Source organism: Schistocerca nitens, chromosome 5 (genome assembly GCF_023898315.1).
Source record: "Schistocerca nitens isolate TAMUIC-IGC-003100 chromosome 5, iqSchNite1.1, whole genome shotgun sequence".
NCBI lineage: Eukaryota > Metazoa > Arthropoda > Insecta > Orthoptera > Acrididae > Schistocerca > Schistocerca nitens.
The window spans coordinates 469,919,973-469,934,820 of record NC_064618.1 but is presented as its reverse complement, the minus strand read 5'-3'; positions in this window follow the sequence as shown (position 1 = coordinate 469,934,820).

Sequence of the window (14,848 nt, the reverse complement as noted above, 5' to 3'; positions counted from 1 at the left end):
CCAGTGACTATTTTCTGAAGAACAGCATTCTGTGTAACCGCAGGGGTAGGTCTGGGGAAGCTAGAATTTGTCTCCCACAAACCTTATTCCGGTCTTCCGGTACTTCCATGACTCTCCAGTAGGAGGGCATTCAGGTCTTTATAAGACTTTAGAGAGGGTCAAGGAGCAGCTGACCTAGCCGACACTTTATAAAGACATTAGAGGGTTAGTCAAAAAATGCTGAGGATGCAGTCAGAACGGGAAGAGCATCCGTTGGACAAATTGTTTGTTGATCTTGTGGGCCCGCTTCCCCAGACGAAAAAAAGGCAATTCGTATATTCTCCTAATGGTGGACGAGTTCTCCAGGTTCGTTTGGTTGACACCTAGCTGTGGAGTAACCGATCTTATTACCATCTCTCATCTTACTAATATACTTAGGTGGTTCGGGCCACCATGGACGTTGGTTATGGATAACCCTCCTGACTTTCTGGCAAGGTCGTTTAGATGATTATGTTTTCGCAGTGGGATAAAACGTGTTACCACCACACCTTATTATCCTCAGACATTTGCCGAAAGAATTAACCACAACATGAAGTCAGCGTTGATTACGTACCACCATAAATCGCCCAAGAAGTGGGATACCACCTTGCCCTGGTTAAACTCAGCATTTAACTCCGCTCGGCATGAAGCATCCCAGGCCACCCCAGCTAGCCTAATGCTTGCATATCCCATGAATTCCCTGCTCTCCAATTTATGGGAGATAAATGATCTTTTACCTCCCTCTATCACTCTGAAGGTTGTTAGGGACAAATGGGGGCGAGCTCGGGCAAATATTAGGAAGGCTCACGATCGTCAGGTCTGTCGCTGTAATAGAAACAGGCACCCCTTTCAAGAGTAGATAGCAGCGAGAGAGGACGAGTGACTCACTCATTATTTTTCGTATTCAAGGCTACTCGTTAATGTTGATTTTACATCAAGACATCATTTTTGTGAGATAACGGGAAGTTATCAACATGAGAAATCACTGTTGGAAGCATGTAAAGTCTACTGGTAACCCATAGGGTCCGGGAAATTTATTCCTACGTCTTTCTTTCAACGCTTTATTCAGTTCATGTGGAGTGAGTTAAGTTTCCAGTTCTGCATTTTCTGCATTTCTCGTGAAATAAACATTGCAAACTTTATGATGTCCTGGTGGTGGACAAGTTGTCTTCCGCCATCATTTCGCGCGGCGTCCTCTTTGAATTCGACCAGACGGTGGAAAAGCTCGGTTTTTTCATCCTTCGTTACAGAGATGTTATTTTGGTTTTGATCCGTTTTATTTTCATGATGTGACGTGGCGTATGGTGGCATCTGTGTGTGGTTCTCTTAGACAGTGGAAATAGAATTCTACTGTATTTCTTTACCACTGTTTGTCTTCAAAAGCGTAGCTTTTTAGTAAAGATCGTATTTCAGGTTTTGCATGTGTTACCTACCATTCCAGATTAGTTCTGTAGCGCCGTATGTTCCTTAAGCACGTTTCCCAAACTCTCTTTTACCCGTGCTCAAGTTCTGTGCCCATCAAGTGTGACAAATTGAATTTCGGGGCCCCCTACCCTCAAATGTCCTTTGCTGTGGCGCCTTAATATTAGCCACAACTGCCAAATGGTCAGGAAAACTGAATGGACAAGTTTCGGCGCTGGGAACACATTTTTCAGGCTATTAGAGCCGTAAATTCAGTCTATCCTACTCATGGAATGGCTAGAAACATAGGTGAACCCTGGAATTCCCTCTTGACTGTCTGATCCAGGCGCAGTCCTTTCACTTAGTCCTCCAGTTCCAGATATGTTTTAGGATTGTGCGTTTGGTCGGCGGCGGAAAGAACACAGTTGAAATCCCCAACAAGGATGGTGTTCTATTCGCAGGATTGAGTAACTCAACTACGCTTTCTTGAAAGAGGGTATTTCTGTCCAGTCCGGATTGCGAACAGAGCGGAGTGTAGATATTAACGAGCTGAGCTGTATCTGTTTCAACCGGGATTCCTCGTCCACTCGCAAGTTCTTTAATACTTCTATGTATAATTTCATCCTTGAATAACGTGTCAGTATCGCTTGCAGGTTCTCTGTTGAGTATAGAATTGTCCCCAGGATGTGTTTACCCCCGTCTGTGTACACATCTTGCAACCTGACTACGTCTACACTGAGTTGACAAAAGTCATGGGATACCTCCTAATATGGTATCGGACCTTGTCGGACCTCCTTTTTCACGACGTAGTGCAGCAGCATAATGTAGCATGAACTCAACAAGTCGCTGCAAGTCCCCTGCAAAAATATTGTGGCATCTTACCTCTACAGGCATCCATAATTCCGAAGGTGTCTCCGGTGCAGGATTTTGTGCACCAGCTGACCTCTCGATTATGTTGCATAACATTCCATGGGATTCATTTAGAGGGATCTGGGTGGCTAAATCATTCGCTGGAATTGTCCACAATGTTCTTCAAATCAATAACGAACAATTGTGGCCCGGTGACATGGCTCATTGTCATCCAGAAACATTTCATTACTCTCAGGGAACATGAAGTCATGGAATGGCTGACAGTGGTCTACTTCAGACAATAATCGGTGCAACTGGATCCGAGGACTCACTCCATTCCATGGAAACACATCCCACACCATTATGGAGCCACCATCCGCTTGCAGAGTGCCTTGTTGGCAACCTGGTCCATGGCATCGTGGGGTCTGTGCCACCCTCGAACCCTCCCATAAGCTCTTATCAACTGAAATTGGGACTTATCTGACCAGGCCATGGTTTTCCAACCGGCTAGCCTCCAATCGACATGGTTATGAGCCGTGGAGAGGCGCTGTAAGCAATGTCGTGCTGTTAACAAAGGCACTCACGTCGGTCGTCTGCTGTCGCAGTGCATTAACACCAAATTTCGGCGCAATGTCCTAATGGATACGTTCGTCGTACGTCCCACATCGATTTCTGAAGTTACTCGAAACAGTGTTGGTTGTCTTTTAGCGCTGACAACTCTACACAAACGCCGCTGCTTTCGGTCATTGAGTGAAAGCCATCGGCCACTGCGTTGTCAGTGATGAGAGGTAATGCCTAAAATTTGGTATTCTGGGCACGCTCTTGACACAGTGGGTCTCGGAATATTGAATTCCCTACTGATTTCCGAAATGGAATGTCCCAAGCGTCTGGCTGCAACCACTATTCCGCCTTCATAATCTGTTAATTTCTGTCGTGTGAAAAATCAGGTCGGAGACCCCTTCACATGAATAACCTTGGTACAAATGACAGCTCCTCCAATGCACTGTCCTTTTATACCTTGCGTACGCGAGACTGCCGACAGCTATCCCACAGCAATTGTCATCTCAGTGCACATCGAAAGCATACATAAAATCTCGTAAGCATTCTACAGGGTGTCCGAAAAGTCTTTCCCTGATTACATAAACTGATAACTCAGGCTAGAAGTAAGATACAAATATGAAACTTGTGTCGAATTGTTTACAACTATCAAAGTTTTTTTCTGTTTTAGGTTCGCAGTACGTAAGTAGTGGATGAGGTGCAATGCCCAAGAAGCCATGTTAACCAATCAGGAGAAGGCACAGTGTGTCCTGTGGTACCATAAGACACGATCACCAACCACAGTGCAGAGACACTTCCAGACAACATTTGGAAGGAATCCACCTGATGTCAATAGCATTAAAGGCTGGTATGAGACGTTCAAGAACACAGGATCGGTTGCAGACCTTCCGAGGTCTGGTCGACCAAGAACCTCAGCAGACAGTGTGCAAGCTGTAAGGCAGTCTTTTCTGCGAAGTCCGAAGAAATCGGTGCGCAGGGCCTCACGTGAATTACAGATGCCAAAAAGCTCTCTCCGTGACATTTTACACAAACGTTTATTGTTTCGGGCATACAAAGTGCAAATCGTTCAGGCCTTGTTGCCCAATGACAGTACACGTCGATATGACTTTGCGGTCGAAATGCTATCACGTATTGAGGACGATGATGGTTATCTCAGACGAATTGCCTTTTCCGACGAAGCGACCTTTTTCGTCAGTGGAGTAGTGAATCGCCATAATGTGCGCATTTGGGGTTCACAATCCCCTGGCGAAATCATGGAGTGCACCAGAGGCAGTCCAAAGGTGAATGTTTGGTGCGCGCTATTGCACGATCGAATTATCGGGCCATTCTTCTTCGCTGAGGCTCCATCACATCTGCAGTGTATCTGGACATGTTGCAACTGTATGCTGTTCCTCAGCTGCTTCAGTATCACCCCGATGTCTTGTTTCAGCAAGACGGTGCACCGCCTCATTCGGGTTTGGACGTCCGTGCCTATCTCGATATGACCTTTCCTGGGCGATGGATTGGTCGTGATGGGCTAACGGTTTAGCCTCCACGCTCTCCTGACATAACACCATTAGACTACTTTTTATGGGGTTATGTCAAGGACGAGGTCTACCGAACACGTGTACCAGATCTTGAAACCCTGCGGCAACGGATAACCACAGTCGTTGAATCGATCCCTCCAGTGGTGTTGGCTAGTGTGGACGGAAATTGAATATCGCCTAGATGTGCTACGTGCTACCAAGGGTGCTCATGTGGAAGTTTACTGATATGTGAAAAAAAAACTTTGATAGTTTGTAAACAATTAGATACCAGTTTCATATTTGTATCTTACTTCTAACCTCAGTTATTAATTTATGTAATCAGGGAAAGACTTTTCGGACACCCTGTATATCAGTCACACTAGTGATTCGGTTTATGTTCACGGTAGCTATCCTAAAATTATAAGTCAGTGCTAGTATTCTTTTCGGTCAGTCATCGATTCACAGCTGTGTGTTAATGGAAGTTGTCTTCAATATCTTCATCATTCCAGTTGAGCTCCCCTGTATCACGTCCGCTACTGAGTGTTGCCGGCAGGTTACACTCTTCATTTCTTCATACCAAGTTGTGTTGTCGCTTAGTATTTCAGACACGTCCATGCTAGGAGTGAGACTGTCAATATCGCTATCGTTCTATCCGAAGGCAACAATCGGTGATTCATTACTATGGTGATTGGCAGGAATCCTTTCTCCAGACACAGTTGATTAGTGTTTGCTTCTTGCGATGAGGGTCCCGTGTTTGATTGTGTCCTCTCTTCCGATACTTCATGTGTTTTCTTGTGGGTTTGCCGCAACTTTTTGGTCTTGAACTCCTTCTTCGTTACTATCCGCCTATACCTGCGGATGGTTGACTTTACGTGTTCCTTTTTTTCCTTCCATGGTTCCGTAGGTTGGTTGTCCGTATGTGTTGCACCTTTTTGAATAATTATGGTATTTGTGGATTCCTCTAATTTTCCTGTTTCCTGGTGTGGTAGTTCTGCCGTTCTTGAGCTCTTCGACGTTTGTTGTTTTTCTTCCTGGCTTTCTGATGGTGTGGCATAAAGTTTGTATCGTACTTGCTTCACCTTTTGTTTCAGGATGGGCGCACTTTTCTCCGCTCCATGGTGGGCAGTCCTGCGTTTTTCGTTTTACTTGTCGGAGCTCTCTGTTTCTTCGTCGGTTATATTCTGTGATTCAATGTCATATACGTACTTTTGTTAATTATTTGGAGCTACGGTCATCTCATCGTTGTTTGCACTGTTGTACGCAATATCTACACCACTGCCTCGTTATTTTTCATAGAGATGATCGGATACTACGTCTTGTAGAGTTTCTTCTGGATTGGTCTTTTCCTTTCGTGCGTCCTCCGTGACGTGGCCCGCAGTTTCATAAATAACTGCCTCTGATGTCGTAGCTAGAGTTCCGCGAACTGCTGCGACGCACGTTATCGGTAGCTGTGACATAGTGGGTGGGACAGCTGCCTCATCCGTCGGTATTTGTGTCACACGGCGCTGCAAACACTGAGCGCGTACATGTCCCTGGAATCGCATCGCGAATATGTTCTAGGTCGTCGTTTCATAATTAACAATACGCTTCACCATGTAAGTTTTAACTGGCCTCACTCCGTTTAATATTGGGAATTTGTATGCAGTCGGCCACTTCTCAGCAAATGTTGCTTACAAGGTTTCAACACTACATTAATTTGCTCTGCGGTTATTTCAAAGGGCAATTCGAAAATGCGAATTGTTCTGATTCCAAGTCCTGCATGAGTAACTTTGTCATCAGAACGTCTGAACTTTAAGTTGTTTCCATATAATTTGTTGTTCCCATACAATTTGTTCACATTTTTGAGGATCCTTTAAGAAACATGGTGCTTCTAGTGATCTGTAAATGAATTCCAATCACACTGAGGAGCCAAAGAAACTGGTACACCTGCCTAATATCGTGTAGAGCCCCCGCGAGCACGCAGAAGTGCCGCAACACGACGTGACATGGACTGGACTAAAGTCTGGAGTAGTGCTGGAGGGAAATGACACCATGAACCTGCAGGCTGTTCATAAATCCATAAGAGTGCGGAGGGGTGGAGACTTCTTCTGAACAGTACGTTGCAAGGCATCCCAGATATGCTCAGTAATATTCATATCTGCGGAGTCTGGTGGCCAGTGGAAGTGTTTAACTCAGAAGAGTGTTCCTGGAGCCACTCCGTAGCAACTCTGGACGTGTGTGCTGTCGCATTGTCCTGCTGGAATTACCCAACTCCGTTGGAATGCACAATGGACACGAATGGATGCGGGTGATCAGACAGGATGCTTACGTTCACGTCATCTGTCAGAGTCGTGTCTAGACGTATCAGGAGTCCCATATCACTTCATCTGCACACGCCCCAGAACATCCACCTGCTTGAACAATCCCCTGCTGACATGCAGGTTCCATGAATTCATGGGGTTGTCTCCATACACGTACACATCCATCCTCTCGGTGTTATTTGAAACGAAGCTGGTTCGACCAGGCAACACGTTTCCAGTCGTCAACAGTCCAATGTCAGTGTTGACGGACCCAGGCGAGGTGTAAAGCTTTGTGTCGTGCAGTCATCAGGGGTACACGAGTAGGCCTTCGGCTCCAAAAGCCCACATCGATGATGTTTCGTTGAATGGTTCGCACGCTGACACTTGTTCATAGCCCAGCATCAGTATCTGCAGCAATTTGCGGAAGGGTTGCAGTTCTGTCACGTTGAACGTTTCTCTTCAGTCGTCGTTGGACCCACTCTTGCAGGATCTTTTTCCGAGCGCAGCGATGTCGGAGATTTGATGTTTTACCGGATTTATGATATTCACAGTGCACTTGTGAAATAGTCGTACAGGAAAATCCCTACTCCATCGGTGCCTCGGATGTGCTGTATCCCATCGCTCGTGCGCCGAATGTAACACCACGTTCAAACTCACTTAAATCTTGATAACCTGCCATTGTAGCAGCAGTAACCGATCTAACAACTGCGCCGGACACTTGTTGCCTGATTCCCGGCGGGGTCAGGGATTTTCTCTGCCTCGTGATGACTGGGTGTTGTGTGATGTCCTTAGGTTAGTTAGGTTTAAGTAGTTCTAAGTTCTAGGGGACTGATGACCATAGATGTTAAGTCCCATAGTGCTCAGAGCCATTTGAACCATTTTGAACTCGTTGCCTGATACAGGCGTTGCCAACCACAGCGCCGTCTTCTGCCCGTTAACGTATCTCTGTATGTGAATACGCATACCTATACCAGTTTCTTTGACGAAGGAAGCGAGTAACTATTTCAGACGAGTTTAATGATTTTTGACTGCTCGTTTAAATACATGCAACTTCTCGATAGCACAGGAGAAGTTAAGACCTGCAGTGGGTACCTTTTCAATTACGTATTGATTTCCCGTGGACCCTGCACGGAGCCGAGCGTTCGCGTTGGGTGGCAGAGAAGCCGATTGGTGTGGCGTCATCAGTTCATTGCCGGGGTGTGGGCGGGGGGAGATAGGGGGGAAGGAGGGTCGCGTAATTCTTTTGGACCCAGGTATGAACGCTCTACGTTTTAATCTCAGCTCAACAGCTTACGGCCACCAGCGGCCGAGACGTAAACACAGCACTTTCCCTCACCACAGCCACCAAGGGCCGACTGCCGCTACAGCACCAGGACCGACACGCGTGTAGATTGCGCATCTGTTGGATTTTATGAGTGAGTTTGTGTGTATCAAAATACAATCAGGTGACAAAAGTCATGGAATACCTCCCAATATCGCGGTGGACCTCCTTTTTCCCGTCGTAGTGCAGCAAGACGATATGGCAAGGACTCAACAAATCGTTAGAACTCTCCTCAGGAACATTGAGCCATGCTGCCTCTGTAGTTGTTCATAATTGCGAAAGTATTGCCAGTGTAGGATTTTGTGCACGAAGTGATCTCTCGATCGTGTCTCGTAAATTTTTCGTGGAATTCATGATCAGGATGGCCAAATCATTCGCTCTAATTATCCAGAATGCACTTCAGACCAGTCGCGAACAATTGTGACCCGATGATGGCGCAGTGGTTAGCACACTGGAATCGCATTCGGGAGGACGACGGTTCAATCCCGTCTCCGGCCATCCTGATTTAGGTTTTCCGTGCTTTCCCTAAATCGCTTCAGGCAAATGCTGGGATGGTTCCTTTGAAATGGCACGGCCGATTTCCTTCCCCATCCTTCCCTTACCCGAGCTTGCGCTCCGTCTCTAATGATCTCCTTGTCGACGGGACGTTAAACACTAATCTCCTCCTCCTCCTCCTCCTCCTGTGACCCGATGACATGATGCATTGTCATCCATAAAAATTCCATCGTTGTTTGGGAACATGATGTCTATGAATGGTTGAAAATGGTCTCCAAGAAGCCAAACAACCATAGGACCCAGTTCAATCCATGTAAACACAGACGCCACCATTATTGTGCCACCAGCAGCTCGCACGGAGCCTTGTTGGCGACTTGAACCTATCGATTCGTGGCGATCTGCACCAAACTCGAACCCTATCGTTAGCTCTTACCAACTTAAATCGGGATTCATCTGACCAGGTTAAGGTTTTCTAGTCGTCCAGCGTCCAACAAACATAGTCACGAGCCGTCGAGAGGCGCTGCAGGCGATGTCGTGCTGTTAGCAAAGACACTCATGTCGGTCGTCTGTTGCCATAGCCCATTAACAGCAAATTTCACCACACTATCCTACTGGATTCGTTCGTCGTACGTCCTGCATTGATTTCTGCGGTTTACGCAGTGTTGGTTGTCTCTCCACAAACGGCGCTGCTTTCGGTCGTTAAGTGAAGGACGTCAACCACTGCATTTCCCATTATGAGAGCTGATGACTGAAATGTGGTATTCTGGATACACTCTTGGCACTATTTATCTCGGAATACTGAATTCACAAACGATTTCCAAAATTGAATGTCCCATGCGTTTAGCTCCAGCTACCATTCCGCGTTCAAAGTCTGTTAATTCCTGTCGTGAAACAAGTAAAGCATCTGTATTTTTGAAAACTTCCTGGCAGATTAAAACTGTGTGCCCGAGCGAGACTCGAACTCGGGACCTTTGCCTTTCGCGGGCAAGTGCTCTACCAACTGAGCTACCGAAGTACGACTCACGCCCGGTACTCACAGCTTTACTTCTGCCAGTACCTCGTCTCCTTCCTTCCAAACTTTACAGAAGCTCTCCTGCGAACCTTGCAGAACTAGCACTCCTGAAGGAAAGGATATTGCGGAGACATGGCTTAGCCCGACCTGGGGGATGTTTCCAGAATGAGATTTTCACTCTGCAGCGGAGTGTGCGCTGATATGAAACTTCCTGGCAGATTAAAACTGCCCGCGAAAGGCGAAGGTCCCGAGTTCGAGTGTCGGTCGGGCACACAGTTTTAATCTGCCAGGAAGTTTCATATCAGCGCACACTCCGCTGCAGAGTGAAAATCTCATTCTGGCATCTGTCTTTTTAATTAATTTTTTTTAGGATTACAGTCAGCTACAGGCTAGAGGAGACAAGGCGGGCAGGGGTCGCATCCCGAGGCCTGGTCACGATGCCTCCCCCTCTTCCATCGCTGAGCTGCACCATTACACAGCTCATTTTTTTTACACATGTATACGTTTCAAAAACAAATTGAAATAGTTCGCCCTTGCGGAATCCGGAAAATCCCTCAGGGCGATACAGGGTGGCAGGTGGATCAGTTCCAAGGGTTAGGCATGTCTTGTTCGTTCCGAATCGGGTGGGTGTCTGCCATTCCGGTAACATGCCAACTTAGTGGTTACACGGTGAAAACACTGTCAAGATAATTGGTAAAATACTCGTGATAACGGGGACAGTACAACCTCCGGATGTGCAATCTGCAAGTACTGCCAAAAATCGAGAGACGATGAGCATCTCCATATAGACATACGAAGGTCAAGCCCTTCATTCAGAGAATCACCCGAGACTTTTTGGCAGGAACTGCCGAGCTAGCAAGCCAGCGCTGCTAAATGGATGCTCTCAGTGCGGTATTGTTTATCAACAGAGAAAAATCAGTAACGTTAAATGTGAGATTAGTTATAGATTCTGTGTGGAACGACCTTCCTGGAATCAAACAATTAATTTGACACACTAGTGTTACACCTGTAAGAATCACTCATATCATTTATCGGAAATGGTAACGAAATATGAAGTGAATTTATCAGTGCGATTCTGAACCTCACCAGGAAGTAAGTCGACGGTCACGTAGTTGCAAAACCTATTCTACAATGTTGTCAGTTCTATATTAAACCAGCGCCAGAAATAATACATTCACTCAGCTGATGTGCTGAGCAGGCTAGCAATTGGTAAGTTCGCCTTTGAAAGACGGTTCGAAGCCTACTACTGCCACGCTAACACCCAAAATATCTAAAGCGTAGCCCACTGAGTTATATCTGAATTTCTATTTTTTTTAAAATATTATCCACTTAAAGCAGTTTTCCTTAAGAATGCTTTCATTGGCACCAGTTCTAACGTATACTAACACAAAGGAGAAGACAACATAACGCTGATTACAAACACGAACACCCACGAAGGTATTTCATATGCCGCGAATAACACACAGTTACAAATAAGAAAAGCAAACAGTGCAAGGACATCTTTCGCAATGATTAAAAAACAGGACCCAAGAAGCGAGTGAAGAAAATGAAACAAATAAATGAGTTATAGGGCAAGTCTGATAATGTTAGAAATTATGGGAGACTTTATTGCTGATGATTAACTTATTTCGTATCTTTATCTGCTATGTTCAATAAACTAACAAAAATGAGCTATAAAGTATACTCTGTACTAAAACAAATGAACTGCAACTTACCATGATAACTTTGCAACGGAAGTCTTCTATAATAAAACGAAGTACCCATAACGCAAATGTCCCCATATCGTCACGAATTAGCAAAATTTTATCGACTTTTGCCTTAAAATCTGTGTGCTACTATGTGCAGTCCAAGTTCATACTGAAGCAGCGTTACAGGACTACCACGAAAGTATGCAAATGTAGCAGTGCAGACACACACTTAACGAAATCTAGGTAACAAATTATTCTGTGCCCCAATTAAGTCATTACAATTGTTTCTTCATGAAATATTATAAAGTTCTCAAATAACAGATTAAATATTGAATTTAATTGACAGAGCACTGAATCACATATGTCGAAACAAGGAATGTGGATTAGATGACATTCCCTCAAAATTATTGAGATCCATAGGAGAAAATACCATGAAAGTACTATTCCACCGGGTATACGAGATATATGATATAGAAAAAATATCCTCAGGCTTCAAGAAGAGCGTAATAATCCCAATGTCAAAGGTGAGAGATGCTGAAAGATGATACTGTTATCGAACTATGGGTCTAATAACTCAAGGTTGCAAAACACCGACACAGATAATTTACAGGAGAATCGAAGAAAAAACCTTGTTGAAATTGGGCTTAGGCGAGATCAGTTTGGATTCCAGAGAAATGTAGGAACACTGGAAGCAATATTGACTATATCTTGTAACGTAGATTGAAGAATGGCAAATTTACGTTTCAAGCATTAATCGATTTGACAATGTTGACTGGAAGATACACTGAAATTCTGAAGGTGGCAGGGATAAAATACGGGGTACGAAAGGTTACTTACAACTATTATTAAATCAAGACTGTGATTGAAGGACATGAAACAATGCATTCAGGATTATCTCTGTGATGACTGTGTTGTTCACTGTAGGGCTGAATAGAAACTCAAAACATGTTGTCTGAAGTGGCAGTGGGAGAAAACGAGTCGGAGCACAACGTCTCCTCCTCTCTGCACGGTAATTTGTGAGTCAGGGATGGCTGCTTCTCCAGAACTAGAAGAATATTGTTAACTTTGATTAGGATTGGCCGGTGTGTAGAGCAAACAATTTAGAGGGGAGACATGAAGCTTGTGGAGTATGGTGATTGGCACAAAGCCCTTGTGGTGGATGTTGCGTGAGGGCTTTTTTGGAGTTACCGATGTTTGATGAAAAGCAAGGAGTGGAGAAACTAAGGGCTTCCAATTCAGACTCCGATCTGGAGAGGATTCTGGGGCACACTCGTCTTAGCGTGACTTTGGATTGGCATTGGTTCTTACGGGGGAGTGGGGTGTGGTGAGGACATAGCTGTACCACCAATTTAGATCTCAGTCATATCACACATACAACTCGCTGTGCCGAAGGCAGTCTTATTCGTATTGGGACTACCACCTTGACGTTTGATCTCCCTGTGAGCACTGCCGTACAAGTGAGTCAAATTGGTCCATGGTATTACCGGCGAACAAGATTGTCAGACGCTGGAATCTGCTGAGATTTCAGGGCTTCATTAGAGAGTAATTGCGATCCGTGTAACAGATCTACAGCCACGACTCTGCATACTTCCTGCCCGTAATAACGAATTACAGGCGCCGCACATTGCTACTCTGAAGACGCTTGCACTACGGCCATCACCTGGAACAGCGCTACACATCGAGAAAGGGGTATAGTACTGCTGCTCTGGCTTCTTAGAGTAAACAGAACCACAGTCTCGCCGCTTGTTCTCATCTACACCAGCTTAGTTTAATTTCTGTGTAGAAAGAATTCATCGAAGTCTATTCACTATCAGATAATTTCAGATTGAGTTGTCCATATTTTGAGCCAGAGTAAATAGTTTGACCAGACAAACCTTTGTTTTTGCCAATCTGTCGTCACCCAGTGGAGTGTTCACTATTCGTTGCGTCTATTTGTGTTGCCGATAGTTCATAATTTACTTGTCATCACGCTTGACTTGTATTGTTTGTCCTATTTTATGATCAATAAACTTTAGCCATAATTTTTGTAAAAGATCAATCCCCTGTTGCTATATTAATCATCCATCAGTAATTGACTACAATAATGACAGGGCAACCATTTCCTTAAATTATTTCAGCATTGAAGTTCGTTTAGATTATGATAAAACCTCTAATGCAGACTAACAACAACCACCACTCTCAAAGGGTAAAATCAATTAAGCAGACGCATGGGCCTGACTGCTGTAAGGGCGTAAACTCATAGGCGCCTATAGCCTTTCAGTTCATACCACAAGACCAGTGTAGTCTTGGAACATCATCTTTCAGATATAGAAACACGCCTACCAACTTTCGTTTACGGCGCGCAACTCCTCTTTAGTGCTGCGATTTTTTTTCCCATTAGTGTAAATTCGTATCACGACTTGACTAAAAGAAAGGATTGAGAACACATTCTGAGGCATTAAGAAATCGCCGATTTGGTGATGGGAGGACATTTTGGGGACGGAGGGTGGGAGGGATCTTTGAGGAAGGCCAACAAGGTTTGAAAATCAGAAAGTAGGTTCTGGTGAATATAGGTTGCAATAGTTATGTAGAATGGTTCAAATGGCTCTGAGCACTATGGGACTTAACTTCTAAGGCCATCAGTTCCCTAGAACTTAGAACTACTTAAACCTAACTAACCTAAGGACATCACACACATCCATGCCCGAGGCAGGATTCGAACCTGCGACCGTAGCGGTCGCGCGGTTCCAGACTGTAGCGCCTAGAACCGCTTGGCCACACCGGCCGGCAGTTATGTAGAGATTAAGAGGATTCATTGGGTGGGATTAACGTAGAGAGATATCTCAAACCCGTCTTCGTACTGAATACCATGACAACAGCAACGATATCTGCACGTTTCTATGATGAAACTTTTTTTTTTTCACACACACCGGTATTCTGACTGATTTGCTGCGGTCCTCCACGACTCCCTCTTCTGCGGCAAGCTCTTCATCTGAGGGTAACACCTATACGCAATGTTCTCGGCCATCTGATGCATGTATTCTAACCTCTGACATCCTCAACAATTTATGCTCTGTTCGTTTCTCTGTAGTTACATAGAAATTCTTTCGTGACGTCTTAACACGAGTCCTATTATTCTGTCACTTCATCTAATTAAATTTTTCCTCGTATTACTTTCTTTGCTGAGTACGCAGAGAAACTCCTTATTTCTTATCTAATTAGTCAATTAATTTAATTTTTACCTTCCTTTTATAAAACCACACCTCAGACGCCTAAATCCATTCTTTCCCGGTTTTCCGATGAAGATATCTACATCTACATCTACATGATTACTCTGCAATTCACATTTAAGAGCTTGGCAGAGGGTTCATCGAACCACAAGCATATTATCTCTCTACCATTCCACTCCCGAACCGCGCGCGGGAAAAACGAACACATAAACCTTTCTGTTCGAGCTCTGATTTCTCTTATTTTATTTTGATGATCATTCCTACCTATGTAGGAAGAGAAAGTTGGTGACTGAAATTTCGTAAATACACTCCTGGAAATGGAAAAAAGAACACATTGACACCGGTGTGTCAGACCCACCATACTTGCTCCGGACACTGCGAGAGGGCTGTACAAGCAATGATCACATGCACGGCACAGCGGACACACCAGGAACCGCGGTGTTGGCCGTCGAATGGCGCTAGCTGCGCAGCATTTGTGCACCGCCGCCGTCAGTGTCAGCCAGTTTGCCGTGG